The sequence below is a fragment of the Vulpes vulpes genome, chromosome 3, assembly GCF_048418805.1.
Source record: "Vulpes vulpes isolate BD-2025 chromosome 3, VulVul3, whole genome shotgun sequence".
NCBI classification, from domain to species: Eukaryota; Metazoa; Chordata; class Mammalia; order Carnivora; family Canidae; genus Vulpes; species Vulpes vulpes.
In genome coordinates, this window is record NC_132782.1 from 107,814,114 (window position 1) to 107,825,442 (window position 11,329).

Consider the following 11,329-nt stretch of genomic DNA (forward strand, 5'->3'; position numbering starts at 1 on the left):
GATCAGATGTGCGCCCTTGTGGCCGAAGTAACTGTAAAAACCAGACAGGATATGAGAAACAGTGGTTTTAAAGACAGTGGACAGCAGACAATCAAGTCTGATGATCCCTATGGGGCCAGAAACAAATGAGATCAGCCCTGTGGTTCTCGCTGCCCTGAGAGATTTTCCAAGACTCAGTTGAGGAAGGCAGAGCCTCAGAGACTCAGTTGAAAGATGGAACCGTGAGTTCACAAATCCGAGGTAGCCAGAGATTGCAGGATACACCAGAGAGCAGAGACCTGCCCCGGAGATCTATAGAGGATCCCCTCGGGCACTGAACACCTACCTGGGTGTGAGGCTGCAGAAGGCATCACCCAAAAAGAGAAAACAGTGCCTGGCACTCAAACAGGGCTGGGAACAGTGCCTGTTGCTACCCATCAAACTGGAAACCTTCATAATTTGTGGGGCATTGGGTTGAATCCTTCAGAAGGATCTTACCTCAGTGGTGCTGTAAATCTTGAATGCTGAGAGACAAATATAAGGCCTCTGGAAACAAAAGCATCATAAACAATTCTCTCTCTCTGTGCCATATGGATTACTATAAATGGGAAGAAATCGGGAAAACTTATAACATTATTGTGTGTAGAATCTAGTGAAAATTTCCCATTTCCCTTTTGAGTCAAACTTGCCCTAGAACAAAGGTGGGTTTTTTGAGAAGGAAATAAACAGCTTTGGAAGGTGAATGGCAAACCCAGCACTGGAATCTTTACAAAGATTCATTGCTATAGAGCAAATGACAGGATAGACTCCACATAATTTTTTTAGCAGAGCACCTTGTTCATCTTCCCTCATGCATCCGTGCAGAGGGATGAAAGTTTCAATGTTCTTAATACCCGCCGCTCCAAACAGAACATAATATTATAAGTACTGACTACTCAGTATCAGAATTAGAACATTTCTAATTTGATCCAACATCCACCAGGCACCAGAGAATTGTCTATGTGCTAGAGATTAAAAGGGAATAAAGATTTTTAGTAAGTCACTATTAATATTTATATTAAAGTAATAAATCATTATTAATATTCGCATTAATAAATAATACATAGATGGCCCTTCCTCTCAAAACCAAACAGGTAGACACGCCCAAATAATATTAAACTGTGTGAGTATCCATAAGTGCAAAATATTAGAACTTGGCTTGGGATTCCTTCATTGGACTCTGGAAGCTCACATAAGTTTCTGTGCCTCTTGTCCTAACCCACAGCATACAACACTCTCTAGGTAAAGCAGACTGACAATTGAGGAGAAATCACATGCACCTTAGCTGTCAGATAGTCTCCTCCTGTTGGTTCTTTTTTCCTGAACTCAAGCCTTTGGCCATAAGTCCCTTTGTCCAAATTAGCTTGGTGGGTTCCATGCCACTTAACTCTTTGAGAGACAGAATAGCTGCCTCCTTGTTTGCTTTAGGCAATTTCCATCTGCGTGTCCTGCTGCTCTACTTCACCACCTTTGTGACCGTAACTATCAGCATTGCCATGGTGGTCGCCATCATCATTGTCATCACCATCGTCATCATCACCGCCATCATCATCACCACCATCACCAACACCATCATCATCATCACCATCACCACCATCATCACCACCATCACCATCATCACTAGCACCGTCATCATCATCATCACCATCATCATCATCATCAACATCACCATCATCACCAACATCACTATCATCATCATCATCATCATGATCACCATCACCATCATCACCATCACCATTATCACCACCATCATCATCACCATCACCATCATCATCATCACTACCATCATCATCACCAACATCACCTTATCACCATCACCATCATTGTCATCACCAACATCACCATCACCATCATCATTACTACCACTTTCCTAATACTAATGATAAGCCAGAGAGAACTAAGGATGTGTTAAGTATCCTCTGTGCCTTGTTTCCAATTCTTAGGACATTCTGACTGGGTAGTTTTCTCCCCATTTTGCAGGTAAAGAAACTGAGACTTAAAGAAACAAAGTAACTTACCTAAGTTTGCCTGGCAAAAATCAGAATTCAAACTCATAGGTTACAACATCACAGAAAACTCATACTGCATCATGCAAAGATTTGTTTTTCCGGCTCAGTCCAGGTTTCCCAATCCCCTGAATGTAAACACTGGCAGGAGAATGATTTCTTTTCTATTATCATGACTTGAATTGGTGCAACATTGTGCTCACCGGGATGTGGACCATAAACCTAGAAGTCATCTGAGTGTATTGAAAAATCCCTTTGTTCCAATTCAGAAACATTCCGCCAGTATTGGAAATATTGCTGCAGCTTTGTGTGGATGCCCATTTTTCTCCATGATAAATTTTGTGTCGTGGTGGTTTCCTACCTAACTGGCATTCCAGTGCGCATTTCCATTTGGGTTTCTTTTGTGGTGTGCAGATGGTAATAAAATAAAGTTGCCACTCCCATTTTTGTTTTGAACTTTCATCACTATGCATTGTAAATAGTGAAGGAGTTCTCTCAAGGGACTCCTGTGGTGTACCTAAATTGCTGTTATTTCTGTGGTTTACCACTTGGATCTGGAGTGATTTATCTTTGCACAACTAGAAGCTGCTGTAGCATTCATCATCCGAGTAGAGGCAGAGAACCAAAGGGCTGGTGTTCACTGAGCAGCTAAATGTGAAGTGCATGGTGCCCATAGAGGTCAGGCCAAGTCTGACTGACGTATAAATGAATGTGCCACTGAATGCGTCCCTGGAAACCACAACTGCTAATGAATTATTACCAAATGTGAGCCTTGTGAGGATTGAGACTATTTTGGAATGAATGTTTGTATCCTCCCCAAATTCACATGTTGAAAGCCTAACCCTCAGGATGGGGCCTTTGGGAGGTGATGATATAGAGGTGGAGCCCCCATTAATGCAATTAGTGCCCTTGTAAAAGAGACCCCACAGAGCTCCTTTATCCCTTCTGCTTATGTGAGGACACAACGAGAAGGAAGCAGGTTCTCACCAGACCCTGGATCTTCCATTGCCTTAAGCTTGAACTCCCAGCTTCTAGAACTATGAGAAAGAAGTCATGATTGTGTAAGCACCCCCGCCCCAGTCTATGGATATAGCAGCTAAAACAGATTAAGATGGAAATCCTGTCTCTCTTGCTCATTTTTCAGTTATGACCACTTTGTTCAGTACCTGACACACATTATCCACATTATCCATATTTTTCCAACATTTCATTATAAAAATTTTTGAACATCGCAAAATTGAAAGAATTTTAAAGTGAAAAGCCATATACTCACTACCTAAATTCTACCATTAAAATCATATTATATTTGCTTTATCATGTAGCTACTCTGTTATCTATCCATCCATTAATCCATCTTACATTCTGAAGCATTTCAAAGCAAATTGCAAATATCAGTAAGCTTCCCCCTAAATACTTCAGCATACACATCATTAACTTCAATATTTGTTCTCAGTTATTTTTTTCTCTTGATGAAAATGTATGTGCAGCATGGTGTACAAATCTTAAAAGTACATTTGCTGGTCGTTATGGGCTGAATTGTGTCTCCCCCAGATCCATATGTTGAATTGTCCTAGCCCCTGCTACCACAGATGTGACTGTATTTGGAGACATGGTCTTTAAAGAGGTGATTTGGTTAAAATGAGTCATATGGATGGGCCCTGATTGGGTATGACCAGGGTCCTCAAAAGAAGGGAAATTGAGACCTAGGCACCTACCGAGGGGAGACAGGGAGAAGATGGTTATCTACAAGCCCAGGAGAGAAGCCTCTGAAGAAACCAGCCCTGCTGAAACCTTGATCGTGGATTGCCAGCCTCCATAATTCCCAGAAATAACTTCCTGTTGCTTACTGCCCTCAATCTGTGCTGCTTTGCTATGGCAGCCCTAGTAAACCAATACAGTGGGTTTGACAAACGCATTCATCTGTGTAATGCAAGCTCCTATAAAAAAATAAAACATGATTATCCCCCAGAACATTTTCTTGTGCCCTTTCCCAGTCTATCCCTACCCCAACATGACTCTCAATCTTCCTCCTCTTGGTTAGTCTTCTCCATTCTAGAACTTCATAAAAATGTAATTATGCACATGCACTCTTCCTATATAGCTTCTTTCCCTCAGCATGATGTTTTTTGAGATTCGAAAACTCATGTTTTTCCATGTGTCAGTGCTTCATTCCTTTCATTGCTAAGATTAGAACAGGACACACCCATAGCTGAAGGCATCCCCTTGAAGGGCTTGAGGGAACCAAGTCACAGAAAAAGACCTAAATTTGAATCCAGCTATACTTTTCTTTGGCTGGGACACTGGGGATTAATTATTATTAGTTTTCTTATCCATAATTTATGGATTAAAGCACCTTGCACAGGGGTCTCAAAAACACCTAGAGCCCAGCATAGAGCAGGTGGTCAGGAAATGGGAGCCCCTTGCTTCCCCCAGGCCTAGGTCAGAAGGCACCTCACCTACCTGAGGTCTGCACTTCCTTCACTCTCAACCCTGCTCCTGACTCACTTGAGACTGAGGAAAGCCCCTTACTCTTTCGTTCTCCCTCTTAAAGTCTCACTACTCAAGGCTTTGACATTCCATTGAGCATCTGGGAGCCAAGGTTCCTGGTATGTGATGCCCCAAGCTCTGGAGAGAGGGGGCAATGTGTGGTGATGCATAAATACACTGAGGGGAAGAAAGCAGAAAGGAAGAAAGATCTATTTAGCACCATCCTGAGCTTCAAAGAAAGGATTTCACGAAGTGCCCTCCCCCACTCCCTTTCCCTATCATCTTAAGAGATACACTCACGGCATTTCTTCTGTCTTCAATTAGAGATAAAGCAAAGCCTCTTCGCATTTAACAAATGATTTCTGTGAAATGAAAATACAAGCCTTTCAGTCAGTGATCATTCCATGTTATTATTATTATTAACCACTGGTTAACTCGTGCTAATTGAGCTCCTCTGGATAAAAGGTTAACATTTCTTAATACAGAGCAGCCACTAAACCATTTAGCAATTTTCAGAATGCATTCTCTGTGCTTTGCCTAATTAAAGCACTGTCAAGGAAAGGGGTTCACGCATTGTCAGAGGTGATCTTGGGAGGGGGGAGTGGCCCACCACCACTCACTAGCTCCCTAATTCACCATGCTCATTCTAAATGAGTTCTAAAGACTATGCTTCTTGAAGCTGCCCCAACCTTATACAGTGATGAATGCTTGAAGTCTCTTGGACTCAGATTTTCACTGGATAATTAGGAAATGAGGTAGATGGAGCTCTTCCAAACTGTACTCTTGGGTAGCTCAAATAGTTTAATTTAAATTGCTGGAGAATCTATATATGTGATAGAGTGGAAGTTTCTAGAGTAACAGCTATGACTCTCTCTAGCTCACAACCTCAGACCCATAAACTCTTCCTCACTTGCAAAGTGTAAACAGTAAGACCGACTGCTGGGGGTTGTTATGAAGTTTGGAGGTGATGCATAGAAAGCATCCAATATAGCACATAACAGGTGCCCTCGGTGGGGGCGCAATCTCATTATCATCGTCACCACCATCCCCATCACCCAGCAGTGAGTTTATGGCCTTAACTGGCAACTGCATTGAATTCATGACTCTCCAAGAGTGGGCCAAATGCTACGTTAAGTGCAAGAAGGGTAGAGATGTGTATCCTCTAAGTATTTGTGTAAGGTTGATTCCTTTGTCCTTCTGCCTCCCCGAGGACTGAAAAGCATGCACAGTGACTTAACACAAATTATACATTATTTATGTACAGGAAAGACGATGCTGCTATAACCCATAGCACACAGAGACGTAAATAAGCCTTGTTAAGACAGAATTCAGCCAACGGGTGGGAGCACTTTTTACCTGGCTTTGCTCCCTCTGGGCACCAGAATTATGGCTGTGATAGTTAGGGGGTTGACCCAGACCTGACATCTAGCTTCAGGATACCTATAGAATTCTAAAACTCAGGACTTTTCAAAAGCTAAAGGAAGATTTGGAGAGAATGCCTGAGCCCTTTCACTGGCTTCTAAGGAGGCCCAGACTCCTGCCTCTGGAGTCACAGTGATGGGCAATGAAGTCTCCCGTCCTTTTAGCCCAAGGATGAATTGGTCAAACTCAAGGTCAGATTGGGTCATGTTGTCCACAAGGTAGAGGATCCAAAGGGAAGAGTGTTCAAAACACATACGGGCATTGTTCCCCCTTTTCTCTCTCCACCTACATACATGCCAGAGCGGTTTTGGCCAAAGGTTGAAATCTCAGGTACCTGCAGGTGCCAAGCAGATTACATAGATGAGTGACAACACCATGCTGCGCAGGGCAGCTACTGCTCAGGATCAGCCATGTGTGGCCAGGTGGGAATATGCAGCGCTAGTAGATGGTCATATTTTTTAAGATGAGTTCCAAGGTCAGATTTTTGTAAAATCTTCAATTTTTTAACTAGTGGCCAACATTTTTTTTAAAAAAAAAAAAAACTAACCATCAAACAAAAATATTCAAGGGCCACACTATGTAACCAGTTAAGAGTTTAGTCACCGGCATGAATCAAAATCTCAGCTTGGCAACGGATTGTCCGTTGACCTTGGGGAAACTGCTTACCTACCCTACAGCTCAGATTCCTCATCTGGAGAGTAAAGGTAGCAATGGTGCCTGCTTCATCAATTGGCATTCAAATTAACTAAGATCATACTGACAAAGCCCTAAGCATAATGCCTGGCATGTAAAGATGAATTAACACTGGTTAAATAAATCTTTGGCATGTCAAAATGTGGGGACCAGATTCAAGAATACCAAACAAAGGTAACCTCCCCAGATCTTCCATGATGACTATGTGCGGACTTCCAGTTTTATCTCTTGGTAACTTCACCCGTGTGTCTCCAAGTTTGGCATAAATTCTGAGCCAGGCTTGTCCCCAATAGCTGCCCATAAAATATGATTCTTTGTACTTCAGTTCTAACACTGTTCTATCCCAATAAATGTGGCTTATTTTTGCCCCCCCCCCCCCCGCCCCCGTGTAGAGACAAGAGGAAGAAATGAATCAGTAATGAGTCAGTTTGAGAAAGACCCCAGCATCCTGGATTTCCTCCAGGAACCTCGTCTGTCCATGTTATTATCCACCCTTGTCTCTGGAAATGAGACTTAATAAGGATTCAGCATTTCTTACCTTGTAACCATGTGGCTGGCCCCTACCTAACATTTCCATTTCTGCGTGTCCTCACCCACACAGGAGAGAGGAACAGGCTGGTCCTAGCCACCATAGTGACAGAAGAGCTGCAGTAATAGTTAACACCTTAAATGTCACTTTCTTAAACCCCAGCCTAGACTTGATTCCCTTTTGTGCAATCTCAAAGTGCCATGAACATTTCTCTGTAATCACACCCACTAGTGAAATCATTTGTTGAATGACAGTCTCCCCTGCTAGACTGTGAAGGTCAGGACACGCCTGCAATCCCAGGACCAAGAACAGGATGTGGCACAAAGCAGGTTTTCAACACATATTTTTTGGAGTGAACAGACGAGTGAATAATCACCATTGTGATTGCTGTGAAGTCACTGGCCCCCCAGGGATCTCGGACCCCTGATCTTAGCACCCTATTCTATGAGATTTTGTTTGGTTTATTAACATTGCTATTCCACTCTCTTGATTTTTTTTAAATATTTTATTTATTTATTCATGAGAGACACAGAGAGAGAGAAAGAGAGGCAGAGACACAGGCAGAGGGAGAAGCAGGCTCCATGCAGGCAGCCTGACGTAGGACTCGATCCCAGGTCCCCAGGATCAGGCCCTGGGCTGAAGGAGGCATTAAACCGCTGAGCCACCCTGGCTGCCCCATCCTCTCTTGAATTTAACTCATTTAAATTTGGCTTCCCTTCCACTGTCCCCAAACTTGTACAGGACAGACCTTCCTTGATGAAGGCACTCAACCCCCACAAGCTTGGTGCCAAGGTCACTGAGCCAGCTGTATCGGGGTGGCCTGTGGTCAAGGGGGAATACTGCCATGCTATAACCATCATTAGTGCTGTTATAACAGTTTGAGGAAGAAGCCACCTTAGTGGTTTCCAGTAACGTGTTGGATGAAGACCCTACAGTGTGTATGAGTCTGTTACACCTTTTTAAATTTTTCTCTGGAGCCTCCTAGTTCCAATTGCCCTAAGGTGGCAGAAGGACCCTTGTGAAACACTGTCAGCCCTGAGTTGCCTAGTGACTAACAGCTCTTTGCAGAAAAGGAACAGCAGCCATCTGCCAAGTGGCCCCTGAGGGCTACTGCCAAGAGAAGAGAGGCTCCAGGGAGCAGGAATTGAAAATAACTGATCTTACACACGCATGCACGCACGTGCACACACACTCACATGCACGTACCTTCCCAATGCCCTCAACATGGTTGAGCTGCAAAGACCAAATCCTCAAGGGTATTCCAGAAATAATTGCGTTGGAGCAGGCCTGCTGGGTCCATACCCCATCAGGTGTGGTGTCCTTATCCATAAACAGTTGACAGGGAGCTCCTAGAAGCCCAGTCTATATTTTTACAATGCGTTGCCTGATTAACACAAGTCGACAGGCCTGTTCATCTCCCGGTGGGATCTTCCTCTCCTTCAAAGGTGACTCTTGGGCTGAGATGTCTGGTGAGTGGCAGAGAGATGCGCAGAATTTCCTCCAGCCGGCCTCCCCCCTACACCTCAGATCCATGCACGACCCTGCTCCCAGTCCCAGGAGCCCAACTGAGGTACATGCTGCAAACTGACCAGGCTCTGCGCTTCACACATGCTTGTCTTCCCTGCTACCATGAGGACACTGGGCCCCTCAGGAGGTTTCGTCAGCTCTTCGGACAATGCTGAGAACACAGACCAGTGACTTTCCTATTTTCTGCATATTCACTCACCTCCAGTATTTCCTAAAACCTGGGGATTTTAGGCCCCTTTTCCAGCAAAACCAAGAGTAGAGAAAATCATGCCAATTACAACTTGTGTGCTTCCAGGGTTCAAGCAGTTTTTTAAGTGTGTAATGAGCTCTGCCTTTCATTTAAATGCACAAGAGGCCTGCAAGTTACATATTTATTGTTGTTGTCGTCATGTTACAGGCAGGGAGGCTGGGGTTCAGAGTGGGTTATTAACTTGACCTTCTGCTACCAGGCAAATGGCAAAGCTTCGTTGGAGCACAAATATGTCTTGACTCCAAAATCTGAGTCCTTGAAAGTATCAAAAATAATAAGAGCTAACACATCTAATGCCTGCTTTACCAGATGCTGGGTGCTAAGCCAAGAATTTAACACACCGTTAAAGCCCTTAATGACACATTATGGAAACTTCTACAAAGATTTCATAGAGGAACTCTGACCCACATTGACTTATGGTCTCAAAATGTCTCCCCATGCCCCCAAATCCTGTTACTGAAAAACTGCATCCAATTTTTAAAAAATCAAGTCAATAGCAAGAGAGGTAGAAATGATTTGACACTTGAATTTTTAATGGCACAATTCAAATCCTTCTCCTATTCTTAAGACATCTGACATACAGTACCCCCCAGTGGAGCTGTCTAGCAGCCCCATCTGCCACCATACTTCTCTCTCTCAACTATGAGTGTCGAGGGTACTTGGGTTTTCCTCCAGCATCCTATGCCAGAATCCCAAAATACTCAGGATTTATATGCCACGCAGGAAAGCCATGAATCTTTCCTCTCCTCCTACCTATTACCCAATCACAGCTTCTAGAATCTGTTCCCAATTAAAAAAGGACACCACACATCTCCTCCAGCCCTCATCCTGGCTGAGTGGAGGTGCTCCAGGAGGGGGGGGGGAGCCTGACCCCTAGAATTGCAAGGGACTGAGCACCAGGGAAGGTGAGCAGCTGGGAGCTGCTGCCAGTCAGGATGGCCAGCACCCCTGCCCCAGTGCCCACTCGGCTGGCCACCTGGCCAGTTCCCTTCAGCTCAAAGAAACGTTACCTCTATATCCGGGTTGAAATAAACATCTTTTCCTCACTAACTGTATGACCTTGGGCAATTCAGCTTCCCCGCTCCAAAATCCACTCTCCCCATAATGAATTGGAGGTGATGAATGCCGTCTTTAGAGGGACTTGAGAAAATTAAACGAGTGAGCCCAAGTCCCTGGTGCAAAGGTCAGCATCACGTCGCATAAGCCCCTCTCCTCTAGAAGGCCCAGTGCACGGCCACAGTGAGACAGTGCTTGAACTCTGAGCCGGGCACGGGGCTGTCCCTTAGGAGTGGACACCGTCCTTTCAACTTTTTGATGCAGGGACATTTCCTATATACATTTCTAAATAAAAGCAAGGAAACAACCTCCTTTTTTTCCTCTATGCCATTCAAGCACACATCCAAAAAGATTACCCACGTAAACTGTGCCATCAGGTTGTGGGTGCCTTATGGCCACGGCCCTCAGTTGTCATATCTTGCTATTTAACAGCTATGGGGGGAATATCAAAACAGCTGGCTTGATTCAGGGGACCCCAAAAGCAACTCTCAGGGCTGTCAGAATGCCCTGAGCAGATCCACTCATGGAGAGCGCATCAAGGAAAAAGCCCATTGAAAATAACCTGACTCTTTGCTTGTCCCTGTTCTTTATATTGGTATGTTAGAAAGCTCAGAGTCATCAGTGAGGACACAGAACCAGCTGGAACAATGTGTGGAGAGCTGACAGCAAGAGCAGGTGGGTGGTGGGGTCCAGGTGAGGAACTGGGCAGGGGGTCAATGAAATGAAGGAAGACACTTCTCTGTGGACCAACATCAAGGATCCCTCTGCCTCCCTCATTCCAACTGCCGCTTGAGAATCAGATATTGTCCTCACGGGCTGTGCTCCAAAGCATTTGTAGGAGCCTTCCCAAGGTCAAGAAGTTGTAGAAGTCTTGATAGACTCTTTTAAAAAAGGAAAGTATTTAAAATATCACAGCTCTGGCAGTTGCTCGGAGCAAAATTGAAGTGTTTTTCCGCAGTGACACAAGACCAGTCCCAGCAGCTGCCTCTGTGTGGGCCACTCTGGTCCTGTGCCCCGGCCCGTCCTTCCTCCTCAGCTCCTGTCCTTGCACCCAGGAGTGGGGACCAAGGTCTTTGGAGTCTGACAAACCAGGGATCAAACTAACTCTTCCACTTCCCAGGTGCGCATCGTTGGGTTAACTACTTTGTTCCTCTTTAGTCTTGGAGCCTCATCTGTAAACACGCAGAGCATACTCATGGCATCTCCCTCTTGGGTTGCTATAAGGATTCCCCAAAAAATATGAATCAAATAAGGATTTTTCTTTAGCAAAAATGTGTGATTTTGCTAAAATCATCCGTGACCGTGCTAATCCCAATATTGAGTGCCCAACAGTGTCCGGGG